Here is a 23,600-nt window from a genome sequence, read left to right as displayed (position 1 = left end):
TAAATAACAAATAATAATAATAAATAATTTTGATCAGGAAAAAATAAGCACTAAATATATTTTGTCCACTTACAGCCGAAGCCATTGGAACAACTTTTAAGGACAGTTATTGTGTGATGAAGGGACATAATGATTTTTTTTTGCTCAGAAGGCTCAGCTAATCAAAATGAGGAGATATTATATAATAAGTATGATGAGAATCCTGGACATCGGTATGTTCGCTCCTGGTGAGATGTGGAAGAATTTCAAAAAGATGGAGGGAAACTAACTGTTGAGAATATCGGGTCTTGTCTTGCTTTCGTCTCTTGCGGCACTAGGGATATAGACCGGAGCCTGAGCGATGTAACTGCACGTTAAGGTCCCCAGGGGGTCAAAATTATCCGGAATCTACCGCCGTAGTGTACCTCATAACCTGAGCCACCTTGGTAAGCGAACTTCATAAAACCTAATTTCAATCACCTGAGGTTCTTTAACGTAAACTGAAATATATAGTGGTTTGTGGCGCTTTTTGAAGAAAACAAATCAGCACGCTCCGGTTGTTCGACTGCAGTGTGCTTTGACGGAACTGCTCTCGGTACTCTTGAACCGAAAATACAGAGATAAATGTGTACGAACCATGCATTAGTACTCACCGTAATGCATCACAGCAGAGGGCACCGAAATTCGTTTGATTTCTGGGATTACATGATTTTGTCGTATTATGAACATCCTCAGTTAAGTGCCGGAAAACATGTTGTGACATGCTTGTGTCTGGTTTTGTACTTATAGCCCCCGAATTCCTGAATATAAGTTGTCCCTGCTCCTTTTTTTTCAGGCAGAGCCTGCAAGCAGAGGGGTAAAGAAAAGAAATTAAATAGTAAACTCTATAGTGTCTGATGTAAACAACCTACTGTCTGAAGTGCGGGGCGGGCAGGTGGAGAACGGCAGCAGCAAGAAGGCAGGAGGGTACACGAAGGCCGTGCACCTAGACGTACATTATCCGCAACAAACTATGGTGGCTTAACTTGGTCTAGATAAGATATGGTCCCTCCAATTTAATATGCTACGTGAGTGGAACAAAATATCAAGAGCAACGTTGGTAGGTTCCAACGATAGGCGAAAATTATGTTTGGGTTCTTTAATGAAGAGCAGAGAGACCGCTACGATAGTTTTAAAAAAATTGGACCACAAATTATTGTATCCAGCATTCCTGTTTGCATTTCCAGTCCGCCACTTGGTCGCTTAATTTAGGCTCTTTGAGAGATAGCATAGCGCTCGAATGCTGCTTTGCAATGAAAGGTTAGTTCTATTCCAAAAGCATTAAACTGCTACTTTCAGCCCTGGCCCGACAACCATCGCTGGCGGCGTAGAAGCTTCCCAGCATCAGGCTAGAGCATTGCAAAAATGTTACCGGTGTTTCTATCTCGATACACAATCTCAGCTGGAAATTGCCCTTTAATGATTCTGACATGTAGTGACTGCAGAATGCTTTATTGATGTTTGATGTTCACAATCACCTTAAACTTAACTGTTTTAGGCTAACCAACACGAATTCAGCGGAATGGCGACAGCGGTGAAACATTTTCTCAAGAAAATAGAAGCAACTGCAACTGCATATTAACTGACTTCCACCACGTGCTTTGCCATGTATCAATCTACCGCATTATTTATAAGTTATTAACACTGAAATGAGATTCATTAACTTCATCGTAAAGTCGTGACTTAATTTCACATCTCCAAAAATTCATATTTCATCATCATCAGCAGCACTACTACACCCACTTCAGGGCACAGGCCTGTCCCATGTATCTGCCATATGCGCACCACCTCATTCTTATCCTTCTTGTTTTTACCTCTCATGATCCGGATCAGCTGTCACTACCTGCCCTGAGTAGTATTCTTTTACAACTTCTAGGCTCTCGCTGCGAAATGTGAACTGCTCATCTTTTGCTAGACTGTTGAACATTGCCTTGGTTTTCTGGATGTTAATTTTTAGACCCAGCGTTCTGCTCTGCCTGCCTAACTCATTGATCATGATTACAGTTCACCTTCTGAATGACTCAGCAACGCAATGAGAAAAGTGAGTTGCAGATTATATAGGTGCTCTCCATTTACTCTTATTCCCAACTGTTCCCAATTCAGGCCTCGGAATATCTCCTCCAAACATGCAGCGAATAGCATTGGCGAGACCGTGTCTCCTTGCCTGACGCCCTAGCTTATTGTAATTTTATTGCTGATTTTATCGAGGACTATAGTAGCTGTGCAGTTGCTATATATATATATATATATATATATATATATATATATATATATATATTCCAGTGTTTTGACATAAGGATCTTCTACCCCGTGATTACGCAATGCCTGTATGACTGCTGAGGTTTCCACTGAGTCGAATGCTTTCTCGTAATCAATGAATGTAGAGGTTGGTTATAATCTGCGCATTTCTCTATCACCTGCCTGATAGTGTGAATATGATCTATTGTGGAATATCCTTTACGGAAACCTCCCAGATAATTTGGTTGATTAAAGTCTAAGGTTGTCTGACTCTACTAGCGATTACCTTAGTAAATACTTTGTAAGCAACGGATAGTAAGCTGATCGGTCTAATTTTTGAAGTCCTGGGCGTCTCCCTTCATATGATTTAGATAATTTTATGCGTTGCATATTGCAATCCCTCAGTTCAGCCCTTGGGCGCGGCCGGCCAGCCACCAAACCACGTGACGTGACGTCACGACAGCTGGAGGAAAAGCTGGGCCCCAACTAGCGCGGTCGCGCGCGGCCGCAGCCACCACATGACTCCCGCTCCTCCCGCTAGGGGCGCTGCGCCGGCGCGTGACGTCACGGAGGAAAAGCTGGGCCCCAACTGGCGCGGTCGCGCGCGGCCGCAGCCACCACCTGACTCCCGCTCCTCCCGCTAGGGGCGCTGCGCTATGATTGACGTCACGGCATAGGTATAAAAGAGCTGCGCTCCTTCGCCGGGAATCTTATACCCCTGTCACACGGGCATTTCGAGGGCCCTCGAACCGATAGTCTATCGACTCAAAGGCGATCGAGGGCTGCTACACGGGCAGTTTCAATTGTGATCGAGTCAATAGCCTATCGAGTCAACGGAGCAGCACGGAACTCCCTCGAGATATGCAACGCATTCTTGGCTTAACCAAGCTAAGCCTGGCCCTTTTTTGCATTCTTCCAAGCTTCTGGTACGGTCGAGGTCAAAAGGCATTGCGTATGCAGGGTGGCTAGTTTTTCCAGCACGATGTCCCCTCCATCCTTCGACAGATCTGCTGTTCCCTGATCCATCGAACTGCTTTTCCCCTTTCCATTGCTCCTAAGGCTTTCTTTACATCCTCTTTCGCTACTGGCGGGATGACGCATTCCTGTGCACTGATGTATTTCCCATTAACGCTTAGATTACATTGGCTACTGTACAGATTTGTGTAGAACTCTTCGGCTACGTTAACTGTCTTATTCATATTGCCGATGACGTTGCCCTGCTTGTCTCTTAACGCATACATTTGGTTTTTACCTATGCCTAGTTTCCTCTTCACCGCTTTTAGGCTACCTCCGTTCTTTAGAGCACCCCCGATTCTCTCCATATTAAACTTCCTTATGTCGGCTACCTTGCGCTTATGTATTAACTTCGATAGCTCTGTCAGTTCTATTCTGTCGGTAGGGTTAGACGCCCTCATGCTCTGGCGCTTCTTAATCATATATATATATATATATATATATATATATATATATATATATATATATATATATATATATATATATATATATATATATGCGTGTGTGTGTGTGTGTGTGTGTGTGTGTGTGTGTGTGTGTGTGTGTGTGTGTGTGTGTGTGTGTGTGTGTGTGTGTGTGTGTGTGTGTGTGTGTGTGTGCGGGCGTGTGCGTGTGCCGTCGCCAGTAAACCATTAGCAAATATAAAGATATCCTAGTAATGTGCGTAAATTAGACTAATTTGCTTTCTTCGTCCGCAACTTTTTGCTCCGTCTGTTTGGTCTCTCATAATATCAAAGTCGACATGACAGTTTATTCAAATAGGGCAGTAGGCTTTATTCCAGCGGCAGTCCCCGCTAACGAGCCCGGCGTTCAGGTTCAGCCCATGCTGGTGTACAAGACGCGGCGAACGGCTAAGGCCCACGTCTTTCTGAACGCAGGACGCGACCGCATAGGGCGAAGACTGGAGTGCTCATTTATCTAAGTAAGTTATTATTAGAAAACTACTCATTCCAACGCACTATGACCAGCATTTAGGCGTAACTTAAAGTACAATACACCCTTCGCGAAAGCCTTTTGACACGCGCGGCGATAGCAATCAAGCGGCTTTAAACTTGAGCCTCTTATTTAAGGCTAACAAGTGCATAATCCTAGGATCAGCCGACATTAATACCTTGCATATATCAGCAAATGAACATTGCGTATCGGGTTTCCAGCGTGATCGATTTCATACTAATTGGGCAGCATTTTTTCTTTTGTCCTTTTTGAACGCAAATGGCAGCGATAAGTTTCGGTGAGAGCTCCTCGCATTGGAGGACCGGCTCGACCATTGCAAACGAAGGTAATTCAGTAGAGTTAGTTCAGCGCAACGGCGCACAGGCAAAGAACAGAAGAAGGAAGAGAAGAAGGGCGAACACAGCGCTGTGTTCGTCCTTCTTCCTTCTTTTCTTTGGCTGTGTGCCGTTGCGCTGAAGAACTATGAGCTTCAAACGGAGGTGAATTTCAGGGGGTATCTAGAAGGTGGCTAACTGACGTGAAGGCAGTATAGAAGCGTGGTTTACCACCAATATAAGGAGACTTACTTTCTGTCTTACTTTCCACGCTTGTTAAGGCTCATGTAATAGCTGAACTTCTTTTTTAACAGTTTTTAGCTCTGCATAAACAGCACTGCACAAAAGTAAACACCAAGAGTTGTCCCAGCGTGCAAGAATCAAGTCAGAAGTCAGCCGAACTTAAGTTAAAACTTGTCTAAACTTCTCAGCCCCCAAAGCACTAGTTTGCTTTCACGCGAATCTCAGTGGGTTGGCTAGTGGATATTACGTGTTTGGTAGTTGAACTACTGAATTTCGCAAGAAATAGTCTGCCCAACACTGTTTGAATGAATTCCAAGCCCATTCTGCAGCTTGTTTCATGGGACCAACCGACTGCAACAACTCATAGTTCGCTATCTTGCAGACCTACTCGCAATACATGCGCCCCATAAGCAAATATCGCAGACCTCTAACTTCAAACGGGTATAAATGGTCGTGTGAAACGGTGTAGCTCACCCTGCTCCTAAGAAATGCTTTTCAGAATGCGATGCATAAACAACATATTACGGGTGATTATGATCTCATCTAGAGAACTTTCTCAGTGCAGTTTTGGACGCCAAAGAACAAAGCTGCGTTACTTAAAACAGGAATGGCCAGAAAACTAAATGCGTGTCAAAACGCACCAGAAACTTTCATAGACACAATAAACACAGAGCGGCCAAAACGCGTTTTATTCCCGCTTCGATGACAATTCGGTAGCGTACGAGTGTACTGTGAGCAGTTGCTTCTGGGAACGAATGCTACAGGTTTTAATTTCGGCGCATATGTACGAAGTCAGTGTTGTACCGCGTACTTCTTGCTCATGTTGGGTCTTCAGTGCGAAAGCTGTGCATGCCACCCTCCAAAATAATGGGTGTCTTGTCGATAGGCGAATAACTCAACAAATGGGATGTCAGGAAAGGAAAGGCGCAGGTACTTTCTCACTATCGATGGAAGTATCAACCACAATGAAGGGTTTGTAGCGGCGCTGGCATTGCCAGCGGCGCTGATGAAGATGAAGTTGGCGTGACCTCCCTTGCGCAGACCACTCCTTTTCCCGTCACAACTTTCCTGTATCCAGCAATTAACCGCCTGTGCCTTAGCCACTCCCCCGTAGTAGGTATGTGCAAGCAACGTCTGAGGCCTTCCTTCCTTCTTCCTTCCTCTCACTCGTGCAACAGAGAACGCTTTCGGCAACCGGCCTGGCCAGCAACGTCAACAGCCCGCTCCGCCGGCTCACCAGCCGCGGCTATACCGGGACTCCAATAAATGTGGACCACCCAGCACATCTGGTGACACCGGGCGAATGCTTTGCCGCCCACAACGCTGCTCCCACCGATTCTGTGCTCATGCCCGTCCTGTCCCTCCACTTGGCCTTGCCGCTGCACGCCCGCTGTTCACACCTGGCCTTAGGCAATGTCTTCTTCCCGCCATGTCCGCGCCTACCAGCACACGCGGTGAGCTCCTCCAGCCCTATCAGCGCTCCTTCCTTCCTCGGCTGCCCAGCCTGCCCGCTTTTTATGCTGGAGACCCCGTTTTGTGGCGCTCTCCCAAGTTTTCTGCAACAACCCCTACGGAGTATACCTGCGAGCTCCCGTCCCTGGGCGCCTCCTGCCCAGCCCTGCTTCCCATCTGTGGCGCTTGCCCTTGGGCCATCACCGGCAGCACCCTCTCTCGACCCGGGCCCGAACTCGCTTCTAGTCCCAAGTTCGCCTGCTCCCTCAAGCCCAACCACAGTGAGCACAACTGTCATTACTGTCGCGAGGCACGCATGCACGCCAACCCAGGGCCTTGTCGCGCCTGACGCGCCACCCGACACGCCTGCCACGTATCGCTGCCCAACTGGCGCCGTCACCATTGCCTGTGCCTCCGCGGCAGACGAGGCAGCCCTACCGCATCCTTCCAATTTCGACAACTACGCCCCGGACTTGCTTCTTGTGCCCCCAGTCACCCGTTCTACTGCCACAGTGAGCTCGTTTTTGCATAAGGCTGCTCGAAATAGTCGGCCACTTCAACCACTTCCTTACATGGCAGCCCGAGTCTCACGCAGCAGACCTCCAGCCCAGTGTCTGGTGCCGTCGTTTCCCCCTCGCCAGCGGCTGAGGCATCCCCTCCTCTTCTACGGCAGAGGTTTCCGCATGCTATTCCTTCGTCTGCACCAGCTGGGCCAGCGCAAAGCCCATATCGCCCGTAACTCCCACCGCGGGTGTATTTTCTGCAATGACATCTTCCGGCCCGCTTTAAACCAACTGGCGGACCCATCAGTAGACCTTCCGACTGCAGCACGCCTAGCTCGCCTCCTTTTCCTCGACTTCTGCCGCCTGTTCCTTACGTCATCATCCTCATCCTTTGGTTCCACTCGCCCTTTGCGCAGCAGCCAGGCTCGACCACCTGGGTTTGTTTCACCCGCCCGGCGGCCTTCACGAACCTAACTGCGTCCTGGACTTGACCCACCTGTACAAACTTGTACATACCGTTTTTTTTTCTTTATCGCGCACCGCGCTACGGGGGAGGGGGAGCATCTGTAGCGGCGCTGATGAAGATGAAGTTTTCGTGACCTCCCTCGCGCAGACCAGAAGCTCTCGCTCGTGCAACAGAGAACGCTTTCGGCAACCGGCCTGGCCAGCAACGTCAACAGCCCGCTCCGCCGGCTTACCAGCCACGACTACCGGGAATCTAATACATGTGGACTTTCCACCGCAGGTTCACATGAGCGTGCTAGAGCACTATTCGTCGTATTAAGGTGTAGTGGCGGGATATGAGACGCAGCAAAACGTTTCGAATTGCCTCTGGGGCACTGCAATTGGGCACTGAGCATGTGTCCGTGAAGAGTCAGTGGGCTTAGCACATGCAGCACGTGCTTGGGACTCTGGCCACAAGCCGTATGGCCGAAATTATTCACATCTGTGTGAGCACACTTTCCAAAGGCACAAAGTGACAATGTTTAAGCCGAGTTGCGTGTAGCGTGCAACTCAGCCAAACCAGCATGTCTTATCCGCCCTCGTTTTGCACACTGATTTATCATGAAGCCCGAATGTCTTCGCCATGCCGAAGCCGAGAAATTACGCGTCTGCGTCGGGGTAAAAGTAGCTTTAACGAAAAGTTCAATAACAGCCATAGAGATGGCGGAAACATGCACTCTACAGTGAAGGGAAGGATTAAGGAATGAGTGAGAGGGGCAGAGGTTGAAATTTAGACACATTTACTCAACTCTCTCTAAATTTCCGGATTTACGCATTAAGTGTAAACGCTGTGCAATTATTCTTTACACCTGAGGTAACCTAAATAGCCATGCAGCTTGCACTCGGTAGATAGGATAAACACTGGCAGCCAGTGCACACATTGAGGCAGACACTGAGATCATGCTCAGCGTACAATGCCTTACAGCATTGCTTGGAAATTACTTGTGCTGGCAACTAACATTAGGAGACGATGAAATGTATGGAACAATTACTTTCTCAGTGGTCGCTTGCGTTACAAAGAGGGATTCCAGCACAATTTCTAACAGGAACAAATGAAGTGTTCCTAAATAAAATGCCTGGTGCCAGTAACCATAGTGAAACCAATCTCATTAATCACTTCTTATAATTTTAAATTCGTTCCATGAGTTATGCTACACTTGGCCATAATGCGGTGTTGTGTGGTTCTGAAACAATCGCGCGGTATTAAGATCGGCTTGCGACTATACCCAGAAAGAGGCATTTCTTGCTGTCGATAACTCTGCACGGGCAGGAACACTATTTTTTATTATTTTTGCGGACCCACAGTAATTTTTGTCGACAAGTCTATCATGCGCCCCAGGTCTCGCTGAATTTTGAGAGCGTTAGCTCCTATTCAGCACATTTCTCGATTTCTTGGGTCTGCTACCTCCTCCCTTCGATGTGAAATTTTTCAAAGTCCGAGAAATTCAAGATGGCGGCCCCAATTGTAAATTGTTACAGCAACCCAATTGGTGATTGATTTTGACGTGATTAGTGTGTCGAATTAATGAGCGATTGGTGACGAAACTGACTTGGTGACGTCATAATTAACTAGTCCCGTGACAATGTTTAATCACTTAGAACTAAGTTTTAATGAGGTCATCATAAAACGAATTAGATATTTCGAATATTTGGAAGTTAATGTTTAGTTATGGCTAGGCTTGTATTTAATTTCCTGTAATTAAACACCAGTTAACGTCATGATCTCATTAGTGACATATTCGTAACGGGCTCGATGACTACAACATGTTAGACACAAATATCGCCTAATTAAGTTAATATTTCATAATGGCTAGGCTTAATATGGCGGCCGTGACGTCAGCATTAGGCAGCTCAATCAAGTGGTAATACATGGCATGGACGATAGATGGCGCTACCAAACAGCTAACGCTCGTTACGTCAACGTCTTTAAGACGATGGCGCATATTTTTTCGTTACCTTTTCGCATCCACGGTGTGCCAGAAATCCTAGGTTTCTTGGACCCCGCGTCCAATGTCAGTGCCAACTTGTCAGCTCGGTGTGGCGTTGGGCGCTCAAACGCTGGACACTGGATTGTGTTTGTTGCTGCAAGGTATGGAGCAAGGATATTTCAGAACACAAGTCGACTAAAAAGGAAGCAAATCATTAAACGAACTAAACAAAACAACGCCAATATATGAACCAAGTGATAACAAATCGCCAACTGGAGGCCCAGCGCACATGTACCACGCTACCGGTTCAGATATCTCCGCAAAGTTTTGCTTAACAAGTCACACTGCCAACTTAGGCTTGTTTGTTCTCTCAAGCTACGAATTTGCAGGAGCAGCATAACGATTTCCTCAGAACATTCACCCAAAGCCCTTTTATGCACTGGGAAGGCGCCACTGACATTCGATTGAGATTCACAGTCAATAGGTTTCGAAATAATATGGACCGTCATAGATTGTTTCTCCGTGCAATCTCAACGCGTAACACAAAAGAAAGCGATCGTGGGGTTGAGAGGGGAGCTTCAGTTTGCTATCCAAATGTTTGCTAGCAGACTTGATCATTCTTCATTTTCCTCTGCTTTGTGAAGAAGCGAATCTTCATGCCTTCTGTCTTAGCGCTTCTTACTTTTGCTACGCCGGGAGATCCGGCACAAAGTTTCCGGGTATAATGCAACCGGAAGATTCACAAGTGCTTGGCAGTGCGCGGAATGACACAACTCGCTTCCATCTAAATATATTATTAATGTAAGCGCCTTAGAATAAGCGATTGACGATTCACGGCTCAGCTAGCTTGCATTGAAAAAAAAGCACGAATAACTGATCAGGAGCTTGAAACATGCGCTGTTTTTTGTTTTCTTACGCACCGGCTTATTGCTTGCTAGACATGACACTTCTCATGTTCTATTCTTTTGGCCGTCCTGCTTCCACCTGGACGGTTCGGAAAAAAAAAACGCGCGTATGTCCACTGCATTCCATCTTAGCTTGCAATGGCGCGGGCCTTCCATGATGCAAATGCCGCCGTTGTCCCCCAGTATGCTCAAGCATATTTTTGACTTTGCTGGAGGAGAAAATTATTTGGCAATCATTGGTACGAGCAGCGCTTACTTCAACGTTAATCGCGCTGGGTAAAGAACGGGTCATATTCGCTCACAGGGTGAAGAAAAGTGTTTCATTTTTTTGTTGTAGGTGTTGACGAAAACTCAAGAAAACGAAGTTTTTTGCACTCGAAAGGTCTCAATTGTCAGACGTCACCTCTTTGCTTCCGTGATGCCTGTATTTGCCCCATGATACTGGAACCTGTGCGGTCGGAGAGCGTAATGGGCTTAGACAAGTAATTTGGAAGGGTACCTAAGGCTGGTAGCAAAGTGTTCCATTTATTTGCAGCCTGATCCGGAGCCCACTGCGGGACCCCCTGAAGAAAGAACAGCTAAATCGTCTTAAATGCCAACTTAGTAATATAGTACTAAGTTTGAACGGAAGACAGCCACTAGCAGATTTTATATCGGGGAAGAAAAGTAAGCTTCACGATAAACAACGTATAGATATTTGGGATAAGCCTCATCTAGAAAAGGAGACATCCAAACAACTAAACAACCGGCCTTCAATTTCGATAGAGCCAGAAGATACGCCGCTGGCACTGCAGGATGATGACAGCAATGTAGCGAATATTTCGGAATAGTCTTATGTTCTGAAGCGTGGGCTCACATTTTTCCCAACTAGCAGCAATTGGAGTGAGTATAAGCTTCACCGAGAGAGAGAGAGAGCAAACCTTTATTAAGGAAATAGAGAAAACGAGCGGGAGCAGTTGGTGAATGTCGACAATTCTTAGTCCGCGTCCATAGTCCTGGATGCCGCAAGAATCCGCCGCCTGGCGAGTCCGGCGTGTGAGGGCAGCTTTTGCCGTCGAACTCGAGGACTCGAGGAGAAAGGTCTCGCCAGCCTCTTTATTAGGGGTGGGGAGGGAAGTGGGGACTGCGTTTACAGGATATAGAACAGAGCTCGTCATAGTGTGAGCACAAGGGATTCACTTTCGGGTCAAAGCGAGCAGCCATGGCGGGACACCACTAGGTGTTCATCGGTAGCTGTCGCAGAATTCGTTCGTCTGCCTTCGACATCCCCTTTGCCGGTGGAGGAAACTGGCGATGCCTGTCTTTGTAGTATTCTACGATTTCTCGAAATCGCTGAAGCGGTAGGCTAGGCTCATCGCGGGGGGACGCGGAAGTAGGTGTCCGGAGGATAAGTGCACGGGCAGCTGCATTCACCGTTTCGTTACCACGGAGTCCCTGGTGGGCCGGCGCCCACACGATGCGTCAAACGAGATCTCACAGAATTATCACTAAGAAAGTGTATTAAGGAGCACGTCACCGAAAAAGCGAACAACCCGATTTTTTATTTACCTACAGCCTCCGACACGCGGTCAACACGTGTTCAAGTTATAGTTATTTATTTACATCACAGATACGGAAGCGACCAGCTTTAATTGCACCCCTCTCAGAGCCCAGAGCACGTCGTGCACACAGGGCGGGGAACAAAGTCCCTAAACATAAATTTATTTCATGAGGGTGTTGTCGCGGGCTAGTAGGAACCTGCACACAGCACCTGTGTTGTACGTTCCTCTCTTCTTACTTTGGATCCCGGCCGCGGCGGTCGAATTTCGATGGAGGCGAAATTCTAGAGGCCCGTGTGCAGTGCGATGTCCGGAGCCCTTCACTACGGCGTCTCTCATAGTCTGAGTCGCTTTGGTACCTTAAAACCCCATAAACCAAACCAAAACCAAACCATCTTCATCTTTTGTTTGCACTGTTCCCTTTTAAGCAAATTTTCAGGCTTTTATATTTATTCTTTCCCGAAATAAACTTCAGAAAAACAAAACAAGCTCGACAGTGAAAAACTTTACTCGGCAGAACAGGCTACTCTAAACCAGTTAGCTTCTAGAACCGACACAGTCATTAACGCAGCAGACAAAGGTTGTAGCACCGCTGTCATACTACCAGGCCAAAAAAAGAAAAAAAGGCAATCAGGCATCTCAACAACCCTTGTCATAACAAGAACTTAGATTGCAATCCTAAGTTAGGGTTCTGCATTGTGAGTTTTTAGAAAGTGGCAAACTTATTATTCAGGGAATGAATAACTAAAGAAGACAACTTCTTAAATCTGTCAACAAACAAACAGGACGCTTTTACAATCTAAAATTCACCAGCTGTCCGCAGAAATGTTTACAGCAGATATTCCGGGCAGTCCTTTCGTTTCCAACAACGATGCGCCTAAAAAGAACCGGTGAATTTTACTGAACCACCACCACCTTGCAGACGATCCAACCCTCCTTCCTTCCGTTGTCGTGGACACACCGCACTTTCTAGAAATAATAGTCATTTAATGTGTGGGGACCTGCCCTGCAGCCCCCTGAGTTTGCTTTCCCGCGAGGCACCGTGCAGCGGTAGTCACCTCGAGGCTGAGCGCATTCTCTTGTCAGTTACATTAACTGGCAAGAGAGGGCGTCAGCATCGCTGCGCGGGAGACTGCCAAAGCCCGCGCGCGGGAGAGGCGGCTTCAGCTGGGATCGTCGGCCCGAGCGGACGTTTCGCTCGGGGCTCCGCTCTTGGCCGGCGGGGCGAGGAAGCGACGGGGAGACAGGCTCCCGTACTCGTCCCGTCCGGCCTTCGAAGTATATATCCCTTGCCCTAGCGCGGGCGAACATTCGCTCGGAACCTTGCTGGTGAGTCGGACGACCTTGATTCATTAGCGTACCTTGTTGCTAGCTGGCGTTATTTTTTCTGTAGCAATAAATGCCTGTTTGTGTCAGCCAATGTGTCGTTCCTTTGTTCCCCCAGAGCAAGGCCCGCCGTGGTCGGCGAGCGCTGGGTAGCGTACGCGATCACGGGATGGGGTCCGGGCGGCTTTGAACCGTGTCAGCCGCGATTGAGTGGGGAGATTGTACTTATCTCCCCCATTCAACCCTCACAAATGACACGACCATTATCCCAGTGGATAGCATAATGGTTATAATTGGTCCCAGTTTTCTACACAAATATTCTTTTAAATCAAGGAATCGACAAGCTCTTGGACACTAACTCAAACTCCACACCCGCTTAAAACTGCAGTGTATCTTTCGCTCCTTCAATTGGTACTAAAGGTGAATTATTTTTAGTTCGATTCTTGTTATTACCGTCAGCTTTTTGTAACAAGTATGGCAATGCCATTCGCACCGACTTATGCTAACTTATTTATTGGGCTACGGGAATCTCAACTTCTAGATACATTTTTAGAAAAACCTCTCATATGCCTTCGTTACATATATAGACGCATTTTCATGATACCAGAACAAGGGTCTGAGACACTAAAAGCATTTGTCTCGCTCCTTAATTCACCCCACTCCACTCTAGCATTAAATATACTTCAATTACTCTCAAATGCGCCAACGTCATTGACACTACAGTCCGTTTAGAAAATCGGCAGCGTGAAGGCACAAATACAGGCAGCCTACAGACCTACCGCAATAATCAAGATTTCACCAGCCATCATCAAATACACTGTAAGCAAGGCGTATTTGTTTGAGAGGCAGTGCGCCTTAAAAGAATATGTTCCGATGACGACGATTATCTGAAACACCCCCACTCACTAAAAAAAACACCCTAACTGATGGAACCATCCTCACAACTCTCTTAACAATGCTTTACAACAAACAACCACTCTAAAACGAGGGGAGGTACCTAAAAAAAGAACGCGAGCTAACATTGAGCGGCCTCCTGGACTTATAACCAAACACACGAGCGCTCTTCCGAACATAAATATTCTGCGTAAATACAACCCTCTTTTAACTGGAAACAATCGTGTCAAGAAAATATTTCGCGACGCAGCAAGGGTAACATACAGACGCAACACAAACCTGAAAGACATCCTAGTACACGCTAGGCTTGATAAGAAACCCCCGCCGACATTGACTATGCCCTCGCCTTAGATGCAAGATATGCAAGCCATTACAAAGCGACACTACTGTTAGAAGCACCGCAAGCGATTTTGGCTTTATAGAAAGACTAGCCTTGATGTAAACATAGAAGCGCAAAAAACCGGACGACGGACAGAGTAAGGGAACACAAAAAACAGGTTCACGAGCGGTACTACCAACTGTTTATTCATGCTGAGGTACAGAATTTATATAGGAACAGAATTGCCGAGCATGCGCGTGGAAAAGGCACACAAACCGCACATCAGACAAGCGCACAAGTTAATCAAAAAAAGAATCTAAAAAGGCACATTCCGATAAATAAACGTGTACAGACGTGTCACTGACACAACGATCGGACAGCTTTCGGATATAATAAGCCTCTAGAACGAGCCTAGCCTTATCTTTGTCGCTCTTGCCTGGAACCGTGGTTTTCTCCAACCTTGCCCTACACGTGCACGAAGCAATGTGACGCGCGATATTAGCACTAGTGTCTTTGTTTTCTATGTTTTTGGCATGCTCCCGTAGCCGGTCATTAATACAGCGGCCAGTTTGGCCAACGTATGAAGCCCCACATGAGAGGGGAATGCAGTACACCACTCCTATTGCTATTTGCTGTTGGCGATCCCATGTTTTTTGTTGCAGCCCCTGCCGGCACAACCCATGATGCGGGGGCATAGCTTAGATAGCTTATTGGGTGCTGAGAACACCAAAGGCACACGGTGCCTGCCAGCCACTTTTTTTAGGTTGTGCGTGAGTTGGTGTACGTAAGGGACCACCACCGGCGTCGAAGAAGGGGGCTAAGACCTTTTTTGGGCGCCTTTGTGCTTCTGCAGGAGGGTTTCAGGAACAGCTGAAATGACCGGGCCAGGGAACCCTGCAGATAGAAGTCGCTAAACCTGATCATTGACACTCTGTTGCATTTTATGAGGGCAAGATTTTTGAAGTGCAGACTCCAGGCAAAGCGACGCAATACCTCGTTTAACCACATTGGAATGAGCCGAGTCGTAGCTGAGGAGCTCTTTGTTGGCTGGAGTACATCCAGCAAATATGGTCTCGGCAGAACATAAGCTTGAGGTCTAAAAAACGCAACGCCCGACTTTCAGGTAGTTCATGGGTAAAACTTAAGCCTTTCCCAAGTCGATTAAAAGTATTTAAAACCAATGAAACAATATGGTCAAGGGATGTAGAGTTCCCTGGTCTTAAAATAATTAAAAAGTCATCAACATATCTAAAAACTTTAAAAACTGGCCCCCCTTGAAAGTCTGTGCAAGAAGGCGGTCAATTGAAGATAAAAATATGTCACATAGAATCGGAGCTACACACGAGCCTATACAGATACCTTTATGCTGCAGAAAAAACTGGTTGTCATGAGAGATAAAAGTTACCTGCAAGTAGTATTCTAGTAATCTTAAAAATTATCTATCGAAATTCCAGCTGAGTTCTGGAAGGCCACAGCCCCCGAGCCTTGAATGCTTTCTCTGACCGAAGCTAACAACTCAGCATGTGGAACAGAATAAAACAAGTCTTGTATATCAATGAAAAAGGCTAAATCCATCCGATCGTTGGTCTGCACAAAATCGGCAACTTCTTGTGACTTCTTAATCAGAAAGGGGTCATCAACGGGAATGTGTTTAAGCTTGCTGAGCAAGAAACGGCTGACGTTGTGTTGCCTCGAGCCCTTCTCGCTAACAATAGTTCTAAATGGCATATCCGGTTTGTGCGTTTTTGCCGAGAAGAAAACATCCAGGAAATTCTTTGAGCTGGCATTGATGGCAGTTGCCAAGGACGACAAATGTAGGCTGCTGCAAAAGGCAATGAATTTTGTTTTCACCCTGGCTTGGCTTCGTTTAACGCGCACAAAATTTTTGTGAACAGCTTGGAGAGCTTTTTCATTAAAGAGGCCATTAGGCATGACCACAAACATGCCTTCTTTATCAGACTGAAGTAAGCTAAGATCATTGTCCTTAAAATATTTTACAACGGAGAAGACATCAATGGAACCAGTCTTACAGGACATGGGATACTTAGCACACCTTTTTAAGCAGTCCACTCCGTCCAGTAGGCAACGTTCCTGGTCTTCGCTTTTTGCCTTTGAGGCAATAGTCCTGTTGATGGCGAGGAGTTCATGGGCGGGTACCTTAGGTTGAATGCCGAATTTGGGGCCTTTTTCAGGACGCGTGAAATCCTTTCAGGAACGCATGCCCTACCGGTGAAGACCACACGTTCCTTCTTGTGTTCCGGCCTATTCTTGCAATACGTGGTCAGAAGATAGCCTAGGACAGCTCTCCATTGCTGTTCTATAAGGTGCGACGCTAGAAGCTTCGAGTTCATTAGCTTATTATTAATGACCCCCCCAGGGAACATGGTTTGGCACAATACCCTCAGCCAGTCTTGGTAAAGCCGGATCTGTCGCCACAGCTCTGAGCGCATAATCTTGGTAAGACGCTTCACATGACCCCACGAAGGCTTAACTGGACCAAAAAGGGCACTCGCACAGTCTGGCGTGACCCCTTTCCGGAGGCAAAAGGCTAACTGACGTGCTTGGCATGTTGTGCTGACGATGTGCCGAACTAGAAGATCGATGAGTGAAGGAGAAGCAGGTGACACACAAAAAGATGGGCCCGCTGTACTAGAAATGCAGTTCAGGAGAGCAAGCTGCCGGGCTAGTTGGTGATGCATGTTGTAAACATGGAAGCGCAAAAAACCGGACGACGGACAGAGTAAGGGAACACAAAAAACAAGTTCACGAGCGCTACTACCAACTGTTTATTCATGCTGAGGTACAGAAGTTATATAGGAACAGAATTGTCGAGCATGCGCGTGTAAAAGGCACACGAACCGCACAATCACACAAACCGCACATCAGACAAGCGCACAAGTTAATCAAAAAAAGGCCCCAAATTCGACATTCAACCTAAGGTACCCGCCCATGAACTCCTCGCCATCAACAGGACTATTGCCTCAAAGGCAAAAAGCGAAGACCAGGAACGTTGCCTACTGGACGGAGTGGACTGCTTAAAAAGGTGTGCTAAGTATCCCATGTCCTGTAAGACTGGTTCCATTGATGTCTTCTCCGTTGTAAAATATTTTAAGGACAATGATCTTAGCTTACTTCAGTCTGATAAAGAAGGCATGTTTGTTGTCATGCCTAATGGCCTCTTTAATAAAAAAGCTCTCCATGCGGTTCAAAAAAATTTTGTGCGCGTTAAACGAAGCCAAGCCAGGGTGAAAACAAAATTCTTTGCCTTTTGCAGCAGCCTACATTTGTCGTCCTTGGCAACTGCCATCAATGCCAGCTCAAAGAATTCCCTGGATGTTTTCTTCTCGGCAAAAACGCACAAACCGGATATGCCATTTAGAACTATTGTTAGCGAGATGGGCTCGTGGCAACACAACGTCAGCCGTTTCTTGCTCAGCAATCTTAAACACATTCCCGTTGATGACCCCTTTCTGATTAAGAAGTCGCAAGAAGTTGCCGATTTTGTGCAGACCAACGATCGGATGGATTTAGCCTTTTCCATTGATATACACGACTTGTTTTATTCTGTTCCACATGCTGAGCTGTTAGCTTCGGTCAGAGAAAGCATTGCAGGCTCGGGGGCTGTGGCCTTCCAGAACTCAGCTGGAATTTCGGTAGATAATTTTTTAAGATTACTAGAATAATACTTGCAGGTAACTTTTATCTCTCATGACAACCAGTTTTTTTCTGCAGCGTAAAGGTATCTGTATAGGCTCGTGTGTAGCTCCGATTTTATGTGACATATTTTTATCTTCAATTGACCGCCTTCTTGCACAGATCTTTTCAAGGGGGGCCAGTTTTTAAAGTTTTTAGATATGTTAATGACTTTTTAATTATTTTAAGACCAGGGAACTCTACATACCTTGACCATATTGTTTCATTGGTTTCAAATACTTTTAATCGACTTGGGAAAGGTTTAGTTTTTACCCATGAACTACCTGAAAGTCAGGCGTTGCGTTTTTTAGACCTCAAGCTTATGTTCTGCCGAGACCATATTTGCTGGATGTACTCCCCCCGAGCCAACAAAGAGCTCCTCAGCTACGACTCGGCTCATTCCAAGGTGGTTAAACGAGGTATTGCGTCGCTTTGCCTGGAGTCTGCGCTTCAAAAATCTTGCCCTCATAAAATGCAACAGAGTGTCAATGATCAGGTTGAGCGACGTCTATCTGCAGGCTACCCTGGCCCGGTCATTTCAGCTGTTCCTGAAACCCTCCTGCAGAAGCACAAAGGCGCCCAAAAAAGGTCTTAGCCCCCTTCTTCGACGCCGGTGGTGGTCCCTTACGTACACCAACTCACGCACAACCTAAAAAAAGTGGCTGGCAGGCACCGTGTGCCTTTGGTGTTCTCAGCACCCAATAAGCTATCTAAGCTATGCCCCCGCATCATGGGTTGTGCCGGCAGGGGCTGCAACAAAAAACATGGGATCGCCGACAGCAAATGGCAATAGGAGTGGTGTACTGCATTCCCCTCTCATGTGGGGCTTCATACGTTGGCCAAACTGGCCGCTGTATTAATGACCGGCTACGGGAGCATGCCAAAAACAGAAAACAAAGACACTAGTGCTAATATCGCGCGTCACATTGCTTCGTGCACGTGTAGGGCAAGGTTGGAGAAAACCACGGTTCCAGGCAAGAGCGACAAAGATAAGGCTAGGCTCGTTCTAGAGGCTTATTATATCCGAAAGCTGTCCGATCGTTGTGTCAGTGACACGTCTGTACACGTTTATTTATCGGAATGTGCCTTTTTAGATTCCTTTTTTGATTAACTTGTGCGGTTTGTGTGATTGTGCGGTTTGTGTGCCTTTTCCACGCGCATGCTCGGCAATTCTGTTCCTATATAAATTCTGTACCTCAGCATGAATAAACAGTTGGTAGTAGCGCTCGTGAACCTGTTTTTTGTGTTCCCTTACTCTGTCCGTCGTCCGGTTTTTTGCGCTTCCAAGTGTACAACATGCATCACCAACTAGTACGGCAGCTTGCTCTCCTGAACTAGCCTTGACTGCGCGTCGTCCAATGCTACAAAACATGCTTCAATGCACATCTTGTCAGAAAAAAATATATCGGAGAATCTGGGCAAACGATGGGAGCCAGACTAAATGGTCCTAGAGCTGGCACAGCAGGGAACCTACCGAAGGCAGTGTCGGAACCTTTTAATCAGCACGTGCGGAACCTCTATGAACGTACTGTTTTTTCAATATTCAGTCATGCGCCAATTCTGCAATGAACAGAAAATACAGAGAGGCATTCCTAATCGTCAATTTTAAAAACTTTACAGTCAGCAGCGATTAGTATATCAATTGGAAACATTGAATCTCTCGGGTACATTGGGGCACTGGCGTAATTGTTTAGACAGGTCTGCACATGGCCACAGCATTTCCCAGTAATTTATATTGCCGCATTATCATTTCTTTAAGCCTATTCCCCGCCCCGACCTTTTCTCTCTCTCATTGTTCAGTTTATTCTTAGTTTATGTCCGGCATCTCTTGCTATTATTTCTCAGGAACGCTTGACATCCGCGTTCCTTTCGCCGGCCTCCCTCTTCTTTTCACGCTTTCTCTGATCTTGTGCCCATGTTTTCTTTTTTCTTTAAATTTTTTTTGGGGTATTTAGTTCAGCCATGGTGCCTAATTCTTTTATCAAAGTTTTTTTGGTCAACGCAACCAGTCCTGCCAAACCAGCTGTCTAAGCTGGACGGACAACATTTAAAGCTCACACTCGAAATCTCTCCACACTCCGCCTCTGCTGAGCTGACCGTTTTCTAATCGCAGTTTTGCAGGCCAACCGTTTAATCATCATTAGCAGCCATCATGCCCGGACAAAACCCACCGTTTCCGAGCCGACGCGGTGGCTCAGTGGTTATGGTGCTCGGCTGCTGGTCCGAAAAACGCGGGTTAGATCCGGGCCGCGGTTGTCAAATTTCGATGGAGGCAAAATTCTAGAGGGACGTGTACTGTGTGATGTCAGTGCACGTTTAAAAACCCCAGGTGGGCGAAAGTTCCGGAGCCCTTCACTACGGCGTTCCTCAAAGCCTGAGTCGCTTTGGGACGTAACACACCATAAAACCTTAAAACGAACGACACTATCCGCTCCACACCCTCCTCCCCCTCACCAGGCCTTGCGCATCGCAGTGAAAACCCTATTTAAACCCGCCAATGACCAGACAAAGATAAGTCCTCTTGTCGACACGCTGGCAAGCAAGCTGAGGGTTTCGCTACCTTGGCCGCTTTGTGATTACGAAGAACCCTGTGCCCATCCTCTCGCTACCATTTTCCACGGTAGTCACTTTGCTCAAAATCTAGCCGGCAGGTTATGATGACGCCACAAGGTCACTGGAGAGGAAGCACAAGAAAAGACAAGATTCTCAAGGGACGCTGGTGCGTCTGCAATAGTGATTTCACACTGACACGCTGTATTTAGAGTTTCAGAAACTTAATATTAATAATAATATTAATAATAATTGGTTTTTGGGGAAAGGAAATGGCGCAGTAGCGGTCTCATATATCATTGGGCACCTGAACCGCGCCGTAAGGGAAGGGATAAAGTAGGGAGTGAAAGAAGAAAGGAAGAAAGAGAGATAGAGGAAAGTACGCAAGAACAAAAGCACACGAAAGGAGGACGAAAATCGTTTAAGAAACAATTATAGGGAACACTTACGTTCCGCCTTAACGGTATGGTGCGACAGAGTAGTAGTTTAATTCCCACACATGCAGAAGGTCACTATATTCATAGTTCCCTGAGAGTCCTCAAACCCCTCCTGGCGCAGTGATCTACCGGTTAGTCGATGGACCACAGCCGTGTGATGAGAGGCGCTCCCAGCGGTGGGCCTTGTGCGGCCAAGGTTGCTCTTTGCGAACGACCAATCCTTAATGCAACTGGAACTTGCGACAGTGGACAGTTTTCTATCAAATCAGCAGCTAGGAATGACACCGCAAGGCCACGTGGCCAAGGTGGCCCACCTGCCTCCTAGGTTGCGCTTAGAGAACTACCCGCCAGAGCCATGTCTGTGGTTTTTAGTTTTCAACGCCGACAACGCCAACACCGGATTTTCTGGAGAACGGGGCCTTTAACTCTATCACGTTAAAGCAGGTGTCCACTTAAGTGCCAGCCTTGGGGCCGTGGCGCACCTGATGAGGCGATGCTGCGAAGGGTCGGCGCGATGTGGTCAGAGCCCGCGTCGAGGCTCGTCCTCAGTACGGGTCACGGTGGGTGTCCCCGGCACGGTCAGAGCCAGACTCGAGCGGGAAAATCAGCCGTCGCGTCGCGGTCAGGAAGCCGGGAGAGGCGGAGGCTTCCCCAGGCAGGTTTCGTGGGATGGGGCAATGGCATGAGGTCTCCGAGTACCACGGGCAGCAGCCGACGCTGGCGACCACCGCTTCTTGGTCTTGAAGCCTCAGGTGGCGGCGGAGGCCGTCCAAGGTCTCGAAGCCTGAACGGAAGTGGCGCAAGCCCAGGCTAGAAATACCGGTGCGCCAGCAGACTCGAAACCCGTCCGCCGACGACACTTTTTCTAGTTTCCGAAGACGGGACAATGGCTTAATGTGCATAATAGTATACAATGCCTGTAATGTTTCAATGTCGTACTGACTGAGAGCGGGAAAAAGAAATTAGAATGGGAGTCGCTGCGTTTCTTGAAGAAACTTTTGCACAGAAGAGCGCACACTCCTGTCGCTCCGTCCAAGCAAAGAAGCGCCAATGGAAAGGACAACCGCGGAGGACACAGGCAAGTCCAGTTGATGAAATGGAATTTGCAAAAGACGCTTCCTCAAATGAGAGAAGCGGCGGCAGAACAGCAGGAAGTGATCTATTGTCTCAGGTTCGGCACAAAAAGGGCACAATGGGGAAGCCGCCAGGCCAGATCTCTGAAGGTAAAAATTTAAAAGGGGAAGCCGGCAACGGAAACGCGCGAAAAAGACCTCTAGTCTGCGCGAGCGCCAGTCTTTGCAACTCCAAGGATGCAGAAGATGGTGATATCCGGCAGATTATGTAAGAGCCGAGGCAGCAAATTCCTGAAATATTGTGTAGCTGCGAAACCGCACCTCAGCTGTATGTGCACTCGTTGGCAGGATAGCAACAATTGGGCCGCAGAGAGAGGCTATTGCTAAGGAATCTACAACCTCATTTAAGTGAAAGCCCATCTGACCTGGTACCCAAAGCAACCTTACCGAATTTAAATAGAGCGGAATCAGGAACTTAAAGAGGCGTAATGCCCGAGACTCAGTGGGTGATGATAATGAAGAGCAAATGGACAGAGAGTCCGTCATAAGCACGACCTGGGAAGCGGTAGTTTCTAATTTTCGTAAGGTTAAGATTACTGCTAATAATTCAGCCATAAAAATTGGAGTGAAGTCAGGAAGACGGAGAGGAAAATACAAATCCAGTGAAGGCAAAAAAATTCCCACACCTGCTTTTTCGCTATCATGCGAGGCATCGGTAGCAATAAGAACTTGAGAGGGAAAGGACATAGGTGGTCCTGCAACAGACCCTGAAGAAGCGGGAAGGGCCGCAGCTTTGCATTCGATGGCAAAATGTCATCGAATTCAATCTGGACAGATGATGAGTTGTTACACATTTGGCGGACATCTGTGAAATGAATATTTATGGGCTTCTTACCTGAGCTTTATGAGCTTCTTACCTGCTGTGATGACTATTTCCAAGTGCTGAAATTGTATGCAGGCACTGATCACACTTCTTATTCTGTTGAGTGCGTTAGCGGTCTAGTCAGCACGGGTGGTAAACAGAAAAAAATGAATTCACTTGAGCAGTGTTAACATGGACGAAGTTGTGTGTGAATAAACCGTTGGGAAAAGACAGAATGAAATGGAAAGGAAGAATGCAACTGAAGAAAAGTGCTGGCAGCTTGCTGCTTTTAGAAGCCGTAACAGGAGCTGAGCCAGAGGCTGGTGGAACAGGTGAAGTACAGTGTGGATACCCTGCTCAGCTTTGAAAATTTCTTGAGCACAGATGAACCCTCTTCATTCCAAGGCTAAAAATACTGGCAGGAAAGGTATGCTCACTGTTGTTGTCACTCTGTTCATATGGACGTACCACATGTGAGGGGGTGGTGGGACTTTAGCAGTGCTGTTCACTGTATCACTGCACCTCTGCTTAAGTGGGCTTTGAATTCAGTATGTAAACCTGGACCTATACCCGCCGCGGTGGCTCAGTGGTTAGTGCTCGCAACTACTGAGCCGGAGTTTCCAGGTTCGATCCAGGCCTCGCCAACCACATTTCGGTGGAGGCGAAACGCAAAAGGCACCCGTGTGCTGTGCACTGTCAGTACATGTTAAATAACCGCAGGTGGTTGAAATTATTCCGGAGCACTCCACAAAGGCGCCTCTTCCTTCCTTTCTTCTCTCACTCCCTTCTTTATCCCTTTCCTTACGGGGTGGTTCAGGTGCCCATGGAGACAAGT

The 23,600-nt window shown here is 47.1% G+C and overlaps 1 long non-coding RNA gene across 2 annotated transcripts in view; it reads right to left on the bottom strand.

Annotated features, from left to right (window-relative positions):
- Positions 1 to 638: 638 nt before the first annotated feature.
- LOC144097470 (uncharacterized) overlaps positions 639 to 23,600 on the bottom strand; it is a 31,928-nt gene continuing 8,966 nt past the window's right edge. For both annotated transcript variants that reach the window (XR_013307027.1, XR_013307028.1), the window contains 3 exons: positions 21,313 to 21,614; positions 9,197 to 9,322; positions 639 to 821 (listed from right to left, as the gene is read on the bottom strand). This is a non-coding gene — a long non-coding RNA (uncharacterized LOC144097470). The remainder of the gene's footprint in view (positions 822 to 9,196; positions 9,323 to 21,312; positions 21,615 to 23,600) is intronic.

This window comes from Amblyomma americanum, chromosome 7, assembly GCF_052857255.1.
Source record: "Amblyomma americanum isolate KBUSLIRL-KWMA chromosome 7, ASM5285725v1, whole genome shotgun sequence".
NCBI lineage: Eukaryota > Metazoa > Arthropoda > Arachnida > Ixodida > Ixodidae > Amblyomma > Amblyomma americanum.
The sequence above is the reverse complement of the archived record's forward strand: the minus strand, read 5'-3'. Positions and strand labels throughout refer to the sequence as shown.